Here is a 17,291-nt window from a genome sequence, read left to right as displayed (position 1 = left end):
GATTGGCCTCCAAGAACCACAAACATCTTCCTTTGTGCTCGGTATGATTCCAACTGTGGAGAGTTTCCCCCTGCAATTCCCACTGGCTCCGGTTTTGCTCAGGCTCCTTGATGCCATACTCAGTCAAATGCTGCCTTGATGTCAAAGGCAGTCACTATCAGTTAGGACGTACCAAAAGAATTGATGCAGTCACTTGCACTAAATGCTAAAAAGTGACAGAGGCAGGCTTCTCTATTTAAAGACTTCAGATGCAAATAAGCAAAGCATATGAATAGAGCCACCTGCTTAATCATACTAGGAAAACATCAGTCTCGTTTCATGATGAAAATTTATGATGAGTTGGATAAAAAAGGAAAAAACAATTAAAAGCTCAAAAACCAAACCAGTGAATCAGCAGTATGGCAACAGTATTGAAGCAAACAGCAAATGAGTGAGAATACGTCTGAATTTTAAAGATTTAATTATGCAACAGAAAGCGAATGATATCCAAGGCAGATCGCCATAACAGAAGCAATGTTCAGGTTAGCAACTGAGTAAATCTTTATCATGCTTGATGCTATTTGTGGCCATTAGCAAGTACAACTGGATGAATGCTTAAAGTGGAGCACCTTTAATAGTCCTTTTGGCAGATGTTTACATATTAGATCACCCCTAGAAATATATAACACATCGGCCTCAATATTTACTGGGCAGGGGAGGAGATCTGCTCCCAACGCTATGAACTTTTAACTTGTGTGTTTCTTATCTTAAACCAGGATCCCTGCCCAGAAACTAGCGACATGAACAGGCTTGACTCCCTGTAAAGCAGGGAACATTCCAGAAGAGACCACAGCCCAGCAAGCAGGTTTCCTGCTCCTCAGGTGAAAGATTGTTTGGGGGGGGGTGGGGGGGGGGGGGGGGTGGAAGAAGAGGGCGAACGAGAGAGACAAAGAGGGCGAGCGAGAGAGAGAGAAAGGCCAGGATTTTGTGATAAAAATAATGGTGAGGCAATCAATGCTCATTGTTAGTGAAGGGTAAAATCAGATGGCACATGCACAAACATGGAAATACGGAAGTTGCTGTGACTCATCCTGCCCCTTCAGAAGTTTTACTATACTGGTATCTTGCCAAGAGACTCGGCATTGAAACACATGGAATGCCATTAAGTTGCTGTACTTATGTGATAGAGTCAAACTAAATATAGGAGCAGGAGTAGGTCATTCAGCCCATCGAGCCTGCCCCGCCATTCAATATGATCACAGCTGATCATCCACTTCAATGCCTTTTTCCCACACTATTCTCATATCCCCTTATGCCAACCTCTGCTTTCAACATATTCAATGACTAAGCTTCCACAGCCCTCTGGGATAGAGAATTCCAAAGATTCATAACCCTCTGAGTGAAGAAATTTCTCCTCGTCTTTGTCCTAAGTGGTTTCCCCCTTATTTTGAAATTGAGTCCCCTGGTTCTAGACTCCCCAACCAGTAGAAACATCTTACCTGCATCTACCCTGTCTATCCCTTTAAGTATTTTGTAGGTTTCATTGAGATCACCTCTTATCCTTTGAAGTTCTACAGAATACAGGCCCAGTTTTCCCAATCTCTCTTCATAGGACAGTTCCGCCGTCCCAGGAACAAGTCTGGTGAACCTTCGTTGCACTCCATCTATGACAATAATATACTTCCTAAGGTAAGGGGACCAAAACTGCACAGTACTCCAGGTGGGGTCTAACCAATTGAAGCAAGACTTCACTACTCCTGTACTCAAATCCTCTTGCGATAAAGGCTAACATACCATTAGCCTTCCACATGCTTGCTGCACCTGCATGTTAGCTTTCAGCGACTTATTGACAAGGACACCCAGGTCCCTTTGTACATCTACACTTTCTAATCTCTTCCATTTAAGAAATACTCTGCACATCTATTCCTCCTACCAAAGTGGATAACCTCACATTTTTCCACATTATATTCCATCTGCCACGTTCTTGCCCACTTACTAAGTCTGTCCAAATCCCCTTGAAGCTGCTTTGTATCCTCCTCACAACACACATTCCCACCTAGTTTTGTGTCATCAGTAAACTTGGAAATACTACATTTGGTCCCTACATCCAAATCATTGATATATATTGCAAACAGCTGGGGCCCAAGCACTGATCCCTGCAGTACCCCACCATTCACAGCCTGCCAACCCGAGAATGACCCATTTTATTCCTATTGTCTGTTTGCTGCCTGTTAACCAATCCTTAATCCATGCCAGTATATTACCTCCTATCCCATGTGCTTTAGTTTTGCTAACCAACCTCCTGTGGGGGACTTTTTTGAAAGTCTTCTGAAAATCCAAGCATACCACGTCCACCAACTCCCCTTTATCAATTCTGTTAGTAACATCTTCAAACAAATTCAACAGCTTCGTCAAACACTATTTTCTATTCATAAATCCAATAACTATGCCCAATCAGATTAGTATCCAAGTGTCCATATATCACATCCTTTAAAATAGATTCTAGCATTTTCCCAACAACTGATGTAAGGCTAAAAAGGTCTGTAAATCCTTGTTTTCTCTCTCCCTCCCTTCTTAAATAGTGGGGTGACACTTGCGACCTTCCAATCTGCAGGAACCGCTCCAGAATCTATAGAATTTTGGATGATGATCACCAATGTATCCACTATCTCCATAGCTACCTCTTTCAACACTCTGGGATGTAGAATATCAGGTTCTGAGGACTTATCAACTGTCAGCCCCATTAATTTCTCTAATACAACCTTCTTACCAATATTAATTTCCTTCAATTCCTCATTCCCCCTAATCCCTTGGATCTCTAATTCTGGGAGATTTCTTGCATCTTCCTCAGTGAAGACAGACCCAAAGTAATCATTTAGCTTCTCTACCATTTCTCTATTCCCCATTATAAATTCTCCTGTCTCTGCCTGTAATGGGCCCACATTTGTCTTAGTCAAACTTTTCTTTTTTACATACTTGTAGAAGCTTTTACAGACTGTTATTATATTTTTTGCTATCTTACATTCACATTCTATTCTCCCTTTATCAGTTTCTTCTTCCTCCTTAGCTGTATTCTAAAATCATCCCAATCCTCAGGTTTACTACTATTTCTTTTAATCTTATACAATCCTTAACTTCCTTTGTTAGCCACGGTTGACTGCTTTTACTTTTGGGGTTTTTGTGCCTTGAAGGAAAGTATAGTTGCTGTAAACTATATAATATTTCATTAAAGACATACGGTCATACCTTTTATTGTATTTTCCCAATCCACCTCAGCCAATTTGCCCCTCATACCTTCATAATTTCCTTTGTTCAAATTTAACGCCCTGGCTTCAGATTGAACTACCACTTTCAAACAGAATGTTAAATTCTATCATATTATGGTCACTCTCCCTAACAGTTCTTTTACAACAAGATTATTAATTAGCCCTTTCTCATTACATATTAGATCTAAAATAGCCTGTTCTCTAGTCGCTTCCTCAACATACTGCTCTAGAAAACCATCCTTAACACACTCCAGAAACTCATCCTCCACGGCATTAGTGCTCATTAGGTTTAACCAGTCCATATGCAGATTGAAGTCACCCATGATTACTGTAATACCCATGCTTCTCTGATCTGCTGATTAATACCATGGCCCACACAACCACTACTGTTTTGGTGGCCTAGAAGCAACTTCTACCAATGTTTGCTGCCCCTTTCTGTTTCTTAGCTCCACCCAAACAGATTCCATGTTTTGTTCTTCCGATCTGAGATCCTCCCTTACTGATGTGCTGATTCCATCCCTTATCAGTGCAACACCCCCTCCTTTTCCTTTTTGCCTGTTCTTCCTAAATGTCGAATATCCTTGAATATTCTGTTCCCAGTCTTGGTCACCCTGTAGCCACATTTCCATTATGGCAATTAGATCATACCCATTTACCTCTATTTGGGCCTTTAAAGCATCAACCTTGTTGCGAATGCTGCATGCATTCAGGTAGAGTGCCCTTAATCTTGTCATCTTGACATTATTCTGCATTCTAAGCCAAGTTGATGCCTTTGTTTCGCCTACCTTCTAATGTCGCTTGCTACTTTTCTACCTCCTGTTACCAGCTTTACTTCCTTCCAATTTGAGCCACCCCTCAGGTTCCAACTCCACCCCCCACCCCGACAAGCTAGTTTAAACCCTCCCCAACAGCACTAGAAAATCTCCCTCAAGGATATTAGTTCCGGTCCTGTTGTACACGTCCCACCTGCCCCAGAGATCAGACGCCCTCCCTCCTATACCAATTCTCCAGCCACACATTCAATTGATCAATCCTCCTATTTCTATGCTCACTAGCACATGGTACTGGGAGTAATCCTGAGATCAGTGCTTTGGAGCTCCTGCTTTTTAATTTCCTTCCTAACTCCCTAAAATCTGCTTTCAGGACCTCATCCCTCTTCCTACCTATGTCATTGGTACCAATGTGGACCATGACCTCTGGCTGTTCACCCTCCCCCAGAATGATGTCCTGCAGCCGCTCCGTGACATCCTTGACCCTGGCACCAGGGAGGCAACACACCATCCTGGAATCACGTTTACTGACGCAGAAATGCCTGTCTGATCCCCTGACTATCGAATCCCCTATCACTATTGCTTTTCCACTCTTCTTCCTCCCTTGCTGTGAAGCTGAGCCACCCGTGCTGCCACAGACTTTGCTCTAGCTGCACTCCCCTGAGGAACCATTGCTCTCACCAGTATCCAAAATGGAAAACTGATTAGCAAGCAAGATAGACTCAGGGGACTCTTGCACTGCCTGGCTGATTCTCTTAGACTGCCTGATGGTCACCCATTCCCCCTCTGCTTGCATTCTCCTAACCTGCGGCGTGACCACCTTCCTAAACGTGCTATCCACGTAATCCTCTGCCTCGCGGATGCACAACAGTGACTCCAGCCACCGCTCAAGTTCTGAAACCCGGAGCTCAAGCTTCTGCAGCCGGTGACACGTCCTGCAGATGCGTTTGTCTGGGACAAGTGGTGCGTCTGTGACTTCCCACATACCACAGGATGTACATATTTTTTCTTAATTTATAGTTCCCCTCCTTACCAAACTCCTTTAATTACCAAACTCCCTTAACACTCTGTGCCCTCCAACAGCATTCAGTGCAGAGAAGCAGCACTGAGACTCCCCTGAATTTATACTCCAAAAACAATGCTGTCAGATCTGCTACAGCTCACAAACCAGTTTAAGCTAACTATCTACAGATACTCTGAGTGTTAGTATACCCGTTTAAAAGTGCAAGAAACCTAACCTACCTCTTAACTGAAACAGGAATTTCAATTAATTGCTATATGTAAACAAAAAACAAAAACTAGTTTTAAGAGATTAACACTTAAAATTCACTCACTTACCAAACTCCCTTCTTCACACTCAGCGCAGACCAGAAAATGTTACACTGGAATAGACAAGTAAATTCTTTAACGGTGCGGCATGTCTTAATTAGACAACCAACCACTTCGGCACTGAAAATTTGCCATTACAAGTGTGAAGTCTTATTCCTTCAGATTTTAATTATTGTTGGAGATTTTTTTTAAAAATAATTTACAATAAAACTTTTTCTGTCTGTTTTCCTCTCTCAATTGCATCTTTCTTTTGTTTTACTTAATTTGACATTGAATTAATTAATTTAACCAACACTTCTTGGTTCAGATTCTACATGCCTCAGTAAAATTCTTTAACATGCTTGGTAAAGGAGATACATACAGTTGCTCACCCTGTAGATGTTGCGGTGCCGAAATGGCTTTCTAATCACCTCAAGTTTCAGTGCAAAACCCATAGAAAGTCTGTGGGCAAGTGCAAGTGTAATGAACAGCTCCGTTCATTCACCGCTGACTGCAAAATCCGGCCCACTGTGTTGAATTTTACTAACACGCGTCTGACCTGTCAGTTTCTATAAATCAGACTACTAACATTGGAAAGCGCCCAGTTCAAATGCTAAATCGGATCTGAAGTGGACCTCTGCATTCGATAATACAATGATTAAAAGCTATTGTTTTAAAATCTCAGCAAAAGTTTATACTTTTTGCATAAAAGGTTCAAAAGGGTTACTGTTTAAGACAGTGTAAGGAATACCTCCCACATGATACAAGAGATCACATACAAGAGACTGGAGGGAGATGCAGCATGGCTTCAGAGGAGTCACACAGACTTATGTGAAGCTGTATAACTCTTATTACGTTCTAACTATAATGTTCAAATTGCTGAAGACTCAGTAAACTATCTTAGCTAGACTAGCCAAATATACTAAGGTGGCAGCAGACTAACCAAACATACAACGTGAACAGTGGTGGTTCTTACCATACAACACCCAGAAGAATTTGAAGTAGCACTTTTAAGAAGGTTGACCTGAAAAAAAAATGCAACAAAACTGCAGAACTCAAAGAGGCTATGAAAAAGCTCCAGAACTGCTCAATGGACAAAGGAGGTACGGAGTGTCGGGGAATTGGCTTGCAGAGGCATTCAGGCTGCACCACAACAGTGGGTAGTCTGTGAAAATGTTCAGTCCAGTGATCGCAGGCTTTGAGTCGGAGAACCAAACAATGGGCAGGGATCTAGTGAGCAACCCTTAAAAAGTGAAAAAAAAAATTTGTTCCTAACTGCACTAGGTAGGCAGCACCAGGAAAACCAAAAGTCCTTAGCAAGAACGGATCAGAAGTTGGCATCGTTACATGTGGTGACTGCTAGAGAGCGAAAGAAATCAACAGAGACTGCAAATAATACTCTAAATGAAGGGTGTAAAAAGCTAGCAAAAATGCTACAAAACGGTGTGTAAAAAAATAAATAGAGTCTAGCGGCAAGATTTCACAGGGAGATACAGTGACCATAGTAGGAGTCAGAGCAAGGCTGAAACGCACGGGATACTGGAGTGAAAATTTTAAAAGAAAAGTAAACCAAATAGAAAGTCATGGATCTTAAATACACGATACTAGAGGGGTTTGGACACATGGAAAGAACAAATTAAATTCAAAATTGGTCACTCTGCCAAAAAAGATTTTTGAGATACAGAATTGCTTCCAAATTAGACAGCCAGTCTAAAACAGAGCAAGTAAACACTTTACTGTATTCCATTAAAACAACAGCAGACAATGTTATTGCAAGACAAGGCATTAATGAGACATCAAACAAATTTGATTAAGTTTTCAAAGCCTTTAATAGCCATTTCAACCTGAAGAGTACTAAGATTCTGGAGAGGGCAAGATTTAACAGAAAGGTCCAGAAACCAGGTGAAACAATTGATATTTTTATTAAATGACCTTTACAGACTAACAAAGATATGAATATGGAGACCTAAAAGCAGAATTAATGAGACCGCATTGTAGTAGGTATTACTGATGAATCTCCATCAGATTTATTACAGTCTGAGAAAGACCTCACCCTAGACTAAGCAATTCAGCTAGTGAGATAAGCAGAAGTCTGGAAGAACACGGCAATGCTGAGAGGTGAAGACAGACCTTGGTTCAGGAAACCTCCAGCAACCGTACAGTTCCTTAATCTCACAGTTGTAAAAGCAGCACCGGAAAAAGGTGGAACACTGGGGTGGGGGAGGGAGCACAAGACACTATGAAGCCCTGCTAAAAAGACCCACAGGCACAACAGTGTCCTGCAAACAAAGCAGAATGCTTCCACTGTAAGAAAATAGGCCATTTTGGGAAGATGTGCCAAAGCAAAATCTCTACTCCTACAAGTTTGAAAGAAAAGGTCTTCAAGCTTACAGCTGTTAATGAAGTTGAACAAATCTCCATTAGGAAAGAAATCAGAAAAGTTCCTTGGTGAGATCAATGATCCTAATCAGGCATTTTGGTTTGCAGATATATAGGTCAACGGACATACCACCAATTTTAAACGAGACATTGTCTGATCAGACTGTTGCACTTGCTCCAATGAGCCATGGTGATCAATGCATTGCCTGCAACCAACAGAAACTCTGTTACATGGCCCGGGAGGGATTGTACTGTAAGTCAAGTGAAAGCTACAGGCAACACTTCAGTACAAGAGAAAGCAGATATTGGAAACCTTGTTCTACAGAATCAGGAATTCTCTCTCAAGTAAAAGAGCTTGTATTGACCTTCATCTGATAAGAAAAGTGGAAGAAGTTAAGCAACAAGAATCCAGGAGTAACTTCCAAAAAGACTTCCCAAAATTATTTACTAGTCTATGAAGACTAAATACAACATTACGTTGAGAAAAGATGCTAAACCTGTATGTCTTTTCATGCCTAGGAAGATACCACACCCACTATGAAGCAAGACCAACATCAGCTGGAAGAGATGACTAGGATGGGAGACATTTCTCCTGTCACCGAACCTAGAGCGGTGTTCCAGAATGGTTCCAGTTCTTAAACCTTGTGGTACTCTGCGTTTGTGTAGACGTAACTGAAATTAATAAGGCCGGGGCAAGAGAAGTTCATCCGATGCCCTCAGTAGACGAACACTTGGCAAAGTTATCCAAAAGTACCATGTTCACAAAGCTTGACGTGAATAGTGGCTTTTGACAAGTTCCATTGGATAAGAAGTCAAGGTTATTGACAACATTCATTACTCCATTCAGAAGATTTTGTTTTAATTGTTTACCATTCAGTATAACAACTTCAGGACCAGAACTATTCCAGCGAACTATGTCGAACATTCTACAGGGCCTTAAAGGAGTAATCTGCCATATGGACAACATCTAGTCCATGGTGAATCCATCGAAGAACATGACCTGAGGTTTAGAGTGGTTTTGAATTGTCTACAAAAAGGGGATCTGACACTTAATGAAAAATGCAAATTCTCAAACATCTATACATTTCTCAGGATACGTTGTCAGTAGCAATGGCATAATGGCAGACCCGCAAAAGACAAGAGCCATTACTGAATTCCCTCTTCCTACTTCTGTCCAAGATCTTAAACGATTTCTTGGAATGGTTAGATCAGTTGGCAACATTTTTACCTAATCTAGTGCAAGTTACTGAACTCTTACAACAACTATTAGGTAAAGCTCAAGCATGATGTTGGGATGCACATTAGGAGCAAGCATTTTAAAGAATCAAGGAGATACTGAGTTTGCTGGATCGCTTAGCGCATTATAACCCCTCACTGCCAACCACAATTGCAGCAGATGCCTCATCTACAGGGATAGGGGCAGTCCTTTTTCAAAAACAGCCATATGGATGTCGAAGACTGGTTTATTATGTGTCGCAAGCATTATCTGAGACTGAAACAAGGTATGCTGTCAGAGAAAGGGGCAGTCACATGGGCTTGTGAGAAGTTCTCAGATTATATTATCGGCTTAAAAGGCTGTCACAGAGACAGACCACAAACCCGTAGTTTCTTTACTTGATGGAAAGGAACTCACTAAGATGCCTCCAAGAATCCGGAGATTCCAGTTGAGGCTGATGAGGTTCATATACGAAACAGTATAAGTGCAAGGCAAGCAACAAAGGACAGCTTATGCATTGTTGACTGAAGGAGAAAAAGGTCTGAGTACAAGACCAAGGCAGAGAAGGAGTAATTGTCCAAAAAGATGAGAATCAACAGAGATCTTATTTAGTAGATACTTCAGCAGGTACTGTAAGAAACAGGAGGAATTGTATTCCTATTCAAAGATGCCAGTTAATCAATCATACATTTGGACGAACCAGCTGTTGAACCTGAAATTCAGAAAGCACCGGATATTACAAACGTCAATGACGGCCATCCAAGTCAAGAAACAAGAGTTCAGAGAAAGATTACTGATCTTCCAAGCCTGACAACAACTCGGTCAGGAAGAATTCTGAAGCCTCCTGACAGATTGAATCTGGGATGTCAGAGGCTTGGGGGCTGATGGGGTAGTATGTAAAAATAAATATATATATGGAAAAAGATTTGGAGGGAGGAGATGTCGTATAAGGGTTTGAAAGGGTTAATATTTGAGACGGTGCAAGAATACCTCCCACCATTATAAACTAACTAATGTATAGCTTTATTAGAACCCTTCTTTGTAGTTTGGTAAAGTGGAAAAAATTAGGAAATAGGGCACAGTATGGACAAGATGTCAAGGCAGAGGGATTCTGGGAGATGTCATATTTTAAAATGCTGACTTGCAGCAAAACGGTGAGCCCTTGACAGCAGACAGTGAAAACAGCTTCTGTGTAGTTTTATCTTGTAATGAGATAAGGAACCTTGAATCGCAAAAGCATTGCGATATAGTAGTCAACACACAGGGGTGCCACATGCACAAATCTGAAAGGTTAGCGGGGGGGGGGGGGGGGGCGGCGGGCGGGGGAGGAGGAGGAAAGAGAAAGGGCGAGAGGAGTGGGGGGGGTGGGGGGAAAAAGGTGAGAGGAGGGGTGGGGGGGGTGGGGGAAGACAGACAATGGAAACCTGAAGACCAAAAGCTGCAAAAGAAACTAGCCGTGCACTCTGCCGTCCAGTCTCTAATACGGGTAGTATCAGTATTAGGCTGTTAATTACTGCTTGAGTTTGTGACCATGATTTATGTGAAAATTTAAACTTGTCCTTACCTTTAGCTCAATAAAGGTTGATTCACAACAAGCTGTTGTGCTGCCAAATCTGTTCCCACCTTAGAAGGGGGTATAAAACATCTTACAGAATGTAATAAAAGAGTTAATGTTCAAATTACTGAAGAATCAGTGATCTCTCTTAGATAGACTAACCAAATATACTAAGGTGGCAGCAGACTAACTAAAACATACAACACTTTACATGAACAGAAAAGTCAGATGCAAGTAGTCACATGAAAATTATTGCAAAAACTACAGGAAAATAAAAACACTAAAAGTTCTGATTTTTCATACAACTGCAAATGTGATATACACTCAGAAAACCTTGCATTAATATTCCACAAGAACAAATTTCTTAAATTCCAAATGTCAGTTAGTTTCAATATATTAATTGTTAAATATTGTCGTTTTTGTAATGATTATTCCTTGGTCAAGAAAACACTGTATGCCCATTGAGAAATATTAATTCATCGGTTGGAAACTTACATTGAACTTTTAAATGGAGAAAATCCTACAGTTAACTTAAAAAAAACTGGCAACCAAGAATGGCCACCGTAATTTGCATCTGAAATACCTTTGCACATTCCAAAGCCCAATTGGAGCCAGAAGTCTGAGAAGCCCTGGACCCAGATCAATGGCTTGCTCTAAGTAACTGAGTTACCTAAGATTGCTTCGTTAGCATGGCAGTCAAGGCAATCGTGACACATTGGGTTGAATTTTACCGGCCCCTCGACGCCACGGGATGCATGCCGCCATTAGAGTGTGCCGCCGCGAATGGCAGCTCACGTAAAATTCAGCCCATTGACTTTGAAAGAGCAAACCCCAAGTGTGAATATTGGCATCCTGGGATGGAGAAGGTCCTGCTACATATTACCGGCAGCGGGTGGACCTCAGTGCAGTCCCTCTGCCGCCTGGCGGCACGTCCTTCATCTGCATTTTGAAGTGAACCTAAAAGAGATGCAAATGAACTTACCTGCAGGCGGCAGATGTCCCACGCCAATTTTACTGACTCTGAATGCAGCTCGTGCACCTTCGGAACTCCATATTGGAATTGACTCCATATGGAGGTCCGAGGCAAGACCTTGGGAGGGGGAAAAAGAATAGAATTTTCAGGTCGGGTGGGGTGGAGGGGCAGGGAAATCACTTTTTATTGTATGTGGGGATGGTGGGAAGGGGTTATAGGCCATATGTTAGAGGTTTGGGGATAAAGTTGTTGAAGTAAAAGGTATGTGTAGGTCACTTCAGGCATTGAAATGATCATGGGGGGGGGGGGCAGTTGGGGGAAGAGCCTCCATCACAAAATTTATTCAATAAAATTTCACAATGCTACACCTTTAAATATTAAAATTTTACTGAAGATATTAAAGCCTTTTTAAAATGGCGGCAGCGCTGGACGCCCTTGCTGGGGACACAGCAGCCGCCCCTGATGACGTAGAGGGGGCAGCTGCTCCGCACCTTCTATTTAAATGATCCCTCGCGTACAATATCGCGGGGTCTCAGGGACAGCGCATCTGCGCAGGATGCACGCCGCCATTAGAGTGCATCTCCGCAAACTGCGGCGCACTTGTAAAATTCAGCCTGTTGACTTTGAAAGAGCAAACCCCTTCGAAGGTAAATATTGGCATCCCGGGGCCAATTCTGAACCTTGTACCTCATGTGAAGGTTCCAGAGAATAGCCTGAATCAGTCATGTGACCGTCTGTCCATCTCTGAAAAAAACTGCGAGTTTTGTTACACAGACAAAAGACAAGCAGTAACTGAGTGTCCCGCAGCAGAGAAGGCTGTGTGCCTCCCTTTCTCTTCCTCCAGAAAACATCAAGTTTGAAAACTGTCTGCGACTGTAGACCCTCAAGCCTACAGAATGCTGCAGCCAGAGACCAGGGAAGAGAGTCACCTACAATTCTGCCTCCAAGAAAGCCCTGAGCAAAGCAGGCCAGCCAAAGACTTCAAGAACACAACTCCAGCCGGCAGACCACCAAATCACCCAACCTCAGACTGTGTATTCAATTTTTAATCCAACCAAACACCCTACTTTCCACTTTGTAATATATGTGTGTGTGTGTGTGTGTGTGTGTGTGTGTGTGTGTGTGTGTGTGTGTGTGTGTGTGTGTGTGTGTGTGTGATCCTCATGTGAATGTGTAACATATTTTTAATTATTTTAGACTGGGTTTAGCTTGTTGAGAATAATAGACTTGCCTCTTCCTTGTTTAAACTCAAGAAAACCTGTCCAACTGATTCTTTCACAATCACATTAAAGGGGAAAAGGTAAAATATTTACTGACGTGGTAATCACAACCACTTATCAATAGGAATAAACCCCGTTGAGGTCAATTAAGGGGAAGGGCAAGAGGGGTGATTATGATCCCCTCCTCACCTTGGCCATAACACCTTCCAAATACACATTGCCCTAATCTCATATGTTCAGTTAAATTTACAAAGCATACTCCTTGTAAACCACTAGATAACTTTGCATACATGAAATGTTGCCTATAATATGCAAGAGATTTTAAAACAATGTTATTGGAAGGAAATGCATTCTACTCTAAATATTGTCTCCCCATTTTTAAAAACATTAATGTGCATTAAAAATAACTGCAGGAAATAGGTGGAGCAGTGCTTTAAAATATTATCCTTTGGTCTTTGAAACTTGGGTTTCAATTCACCCATATTGATGGGTTGAAAATCCAGCACACAGTATGAATGTGTTTGGCCTCAATCAAACTCCTTGTGGCCTGAAAACTGAATAGACCTGCCTTTGATTTTGCACTAACAGCATTGATCTGAAGTTAGCTGGTGTAGAAAGCACAAGGAGAAAAAAAAAAGCTATTTTCCTCAATAGTTATGCTATGTACTTAGGGTAAGAAAAAGCCCTCAGGCTCACATGCACATATGGACTAGCCCCATCCCTATGTACCCACACATCCTTTCTCCCTCCCCCCTCTCATCCCACCACCTTCTGGAAAAAAGCAAAATGGTAGATCTGTCACCAATTCAGGAAACCTCAATGAAAAAATGCCCACTCCAATTGATCAAAAGTGACTTGAGCATTCTAGGACTTGCCCAACCTGGTATTACCCAAAATAATGCCCTTCTCTGCCATGATTCATTTTTAGGAACATGTCCAGAATACTGTCCAACAGGTCAAATTATCCTATAGGAAAAGTAAAACTTCTGCACATCCAACCTCACTGCCTGTTTTCTCAATTTAAAGGGAACTCCCTCAAACGACCTAGCCCCATCAACTCAAATAATGTATCCACTTGTCTATCATTGATCTCCAAGAATTTAGTCCGAGATGGACAAGACAAAGTCTTATACAGAGATATGAATCTTTAAAAGTGAATCAAGCTAGACAAACAGCTTTCCATTAATACTATATTAGAATAGCCATTCCCAAGAAGTACCTGGAAACAAAGCAGTAATCTCAGGATTACTCCCAGTCCCAAGTGCAAGTGAGCATAGGAATAGGAGAACTGAGTGATTGAACTGGTGGCTGGAGAACTGGTGTTGGAGGGAGGGCATCAGATTTCTGAGACATTGGGACCAATTCTGGGGCAAGTGGGACCTGTACAAGATGGACGGGTTGCATCTTAGCAGGACTGGGACGAATATCCTCGCAGGGAGATTTGCTAGTGCTGTTGGGGAGGGTTTAAACTAAATTGTCAGGCGGATGGGAACCTGAGAGGGGAGCTCAGATAGGAGGGAAGCAGAACTGATAACTTGTAAGGGGTGAGGCAACCAGGAGCAAATATCAGAGAGGAATACCAAGCTGCAGAGAATACTGGGAGAGATAGACAGCACTAGAGTAGGAAATAGTAAGTTATCAGGTGGGGTCAGAGTAAGGGAGAAAGTAATAAAGTCTGAATCAGGGTTAATGTGCATGTATGTGACTGCACGGAGTGTGGTTAATAAGACTGGTGAGGTACAGGCACAGATTGCCATGTGGAAATATGCTGTTGTGGCTATAACAGAGCCCTGGCTCAAAGAAGAGCAGGACTGGGTGTTAAATATTCCTGGATAGGTGGTGTTCAGGAAAGATAGGAAAGGGAAAAAAGGAGGAGGGGTGGCTGTATTGATTAAGGAGAGCATTGCAGTGCGGGAGAAAAAGGACATCCCAGAAGGATGGAGGACAGAATCAATTTGGCTCGAGCTAAGGAACAAAAAAGGTGCAGTTACATTGCTCGGTGTTGTCTATAGGCCACCAGCTAGTGGGAAGGTGGTGGAGGAACAAATTTGAAAGGAAATTACAGAGAGGTGCAAAAATTATAGGGTAGTTATAATGGAGGACTTTAATTATCCAAACATAGACTGGGATAGTAGTAATGTAAAGAGCAGTAGGGGGCAAGAGTTCCTAGAGTGTGTTTAGGAAAATTTTCTTCATCAATATGTTGCTAGTCCAACGAGAAAGGAGGCACTGCTAAACTTGGTTCTTGGGAATGAGGTAGGCTAAGTGGATCAAGTATCTGTAGGAGAGCAATTAGGGGATAGTGATAATTGTATCAAAGAACAAAGAAAATTACAGCACAGGAACAGGCCCTTCAGCCCTCCAAGCCTGCGCCGATCCAAATCCTCTATCTAAACCTGTCGCCTATTTTCTAAGGGTCTGTATCTCTTTGCTTCCTGCCCATTCATGTATCTGTCTAGATACATCTTAAAAGATGCTATCGTGCCAGCGTCTACCACCTCCGCTGGCAACACGTTCCAGGCACCCACCACCCTCTGCGTAAAGAACTTTCCACGCATATCCCCCCTAAACTTTTCCCCTCTCACTTTGAACTCGTGACCCCTAGTAATTGAACCCCCCACTCTGGGAAAAAGCTTCTTGCTATCCACCCTGTCTATACCTCTCATGATTTTGTACACCTCAATCAGGTCCCCCCTCAACCTCCGTCTTTCTAACGAAAATAATCCTAATCTACTCAACCTCTCTTCATAGCTAGCGCCCTCCATACCAGGCAACATCCTGGTGAACCTCCTCTGCACCCTCTCCAAAGCATCTACATCCTTTTGGTAATGTGGCGACCAGAACTGCGCGCAGTATTCCAAATGTGGCCGAACCAAAGTCTTATACAACTGTAACATGACCTGCCAACTCTTGTACTCAATACCCCGTCCGATGAAGGAAAGCATGCTGTATGCCTTCTTGACCACTCTATTGACCTGCGTTGCCACCTTCAGGGAACAATGGACCTGAACACCCAAATCTCTCTGTACATCAATTTTCCCCAGGACTTTTCCATTTACTGTATAGTTCACTCTTGAATTGGATCTTCCAAAATGCATCATAAAGTTTAGGCTGACTATGGAAAAGGACAAAGAGCAATCCAGGGTAAGAATAATTAACTGGCGGAAGGCCAATTTCAATGGGGTAAGAATGGAGCTGGGGTGAATAAATGGAATCAAAAGCTGGCAGAAAAACAGGTAGATGAATAATAGGCTACCTTCAAAGAGGAGATAGTTTGGGCACAGTCAAGGTATGTTCCCTCGAAGGGGAAAAGTAGGGCAAACAAATCCAGAGCTACCTGAATGACAGACAAAAGAGATAGAGATTAAGATAAAGATAAAGAAGGAAAAGTGTACTTATGACAGGTGCCAGGTAGAAAATACTACTGAGAACCAGGCTAAATATAAAAGGTCCAGAATGGAAGTGAAAAAGCAAATAACAGAAGCAAAGAGAGAGCATGAAAAGAGACTGGCAGCCAGCATTAATGGAAATCCCAAAGTTTTCTATAGGCATATAAATAGTAAAAGGGTGGTAAGAGGAGGAGTGGGGCCAATTAGGTTCCATAAAGGGGATTTACACATGGAGGCAGAGGGCATAGCTGAGGTATTAAATGAATGCTTTGCATCTGTCTTTACCAAGAAAGAAGATGCAACCCAGGCAATGTTGAAAGAGGAAGTAAGTCAGACACTAGAGGGGTTTAAAATTGATAAAGAGGAAGCATTAGATAGGCTGTCTGTACTTAAAATGGATAAAGTACCAGGACCAGATTAGACGCATCCAAGGATATTGAGGGAAGTGAGGGTGGAAATCGCAGAGGCACTGGCCATAATTTTTCAGTCTTCCTTAGAGTCAGGGGTGGTGCCAGAGGACTGGAGAATTGCAAATGTTACACGCTTGTTCAAAAAAGGGTGTAAAGATAAGCCCAGCAACTACAGGCCAGTCAGTTTAACTTTAGTGGTGGGAAAACTGTAGAAAAAAATAATTCGGGACAAAATCAATAGTCACATGGACAAATGCTAGTTAATTAAGAAAAGCCAGCACGGATTTCTTAAGAGAAAATCATGTTTAACTAACTTGCTGGAGTTCTTTGTGGAGGTAACAGAGAGGGTTGATGAGGGCAATGCTGTTGATGTGGTGTACATGGACTTTCAAAAGGCATTTGATACAGTGCCACACAACAGACCTGTGAGCAAACCAGTAGCTCATGGAATAAAAAGGGACAGTAGCAACATGGATATGAAACGGGCTGAATGAGAGGAAACAGAGAGTAGTGGTTAATGGATGTTTTTTGGGCTGGAGGAAGGTTTGTAGTGGAGTTACCCAGGGAACAGTGTTGGGACCCTTTCTTTTCCTGATATATATTAATGACCTAGACCTTGGTGTACAGGGCACGATTTCAAAGCTTGCAGATGATACAAAACTTGGAAGCACAGTGAACTGTGAGGAGGATAGTTGAACTTCAAAAGGACATAGACAAGTTGGTGGAATGGGCAGACAGGTGGCAGATGAAGTTCAATACATAGAAATATGAAGTAATTCATTTTGGTAGGAAGAACATGAAAAGACAATATATAATAAAGGGTACG

General features: G+C 42.2%; 1 protein-coding gene across 4 annotated transcripts in view; it reads right to left on the bottom strand.

The window, feature by feature from the left end:
• The window catches only part of snx10b (sorting nexin 10b), a 118,698-nt gene that overhangs the window by 37,659 nt on the left and 63,748 nt on the right, over positions 1–17,291 (bottom strand). For 2 of the 4 annotated variants that reach the window (XM_068059072.1, XM_068059090.1), the window contains exons 1-2: positions 10,483–10,547; positions 5,354–5,397 (exon numbers count right to left, since the gene is read on the bottom strand). The exons of 1 other annotated variant lie outside the window; for it this stretch is intronic. The gene's annotated coding sequence lies outside the window, so the exon portion shown is untranslated. Of the gene's footprint in view, positions 1–5,353; positions 5,398–10,482; positions 10,548–17,291 lie in introns of those variants that run through there. One more of the 4 variants, XM_068059081.1, reaches the window with a different exon arrangement.

This window comes from Heterodontus francisci, chromosome 2 (assembly GCF_036365525.1).
Source record: "Heterodontus francisci isolate sHetFra1 chromosome 2, sHetFra1.hap1, whole genome shotgun sequence".
NCBI lineage: Eukaryota > Metazoa > Chordata > Chondrichthyes > Heterodontiformes > Heterodontidae > Heterodontus > Heterodontus francisci.
The sequence above is the reverse complement of the archived record's forward strand: the minus strand, read 5'-3'. Positions and strand labels throughout refer to the sequence as shown.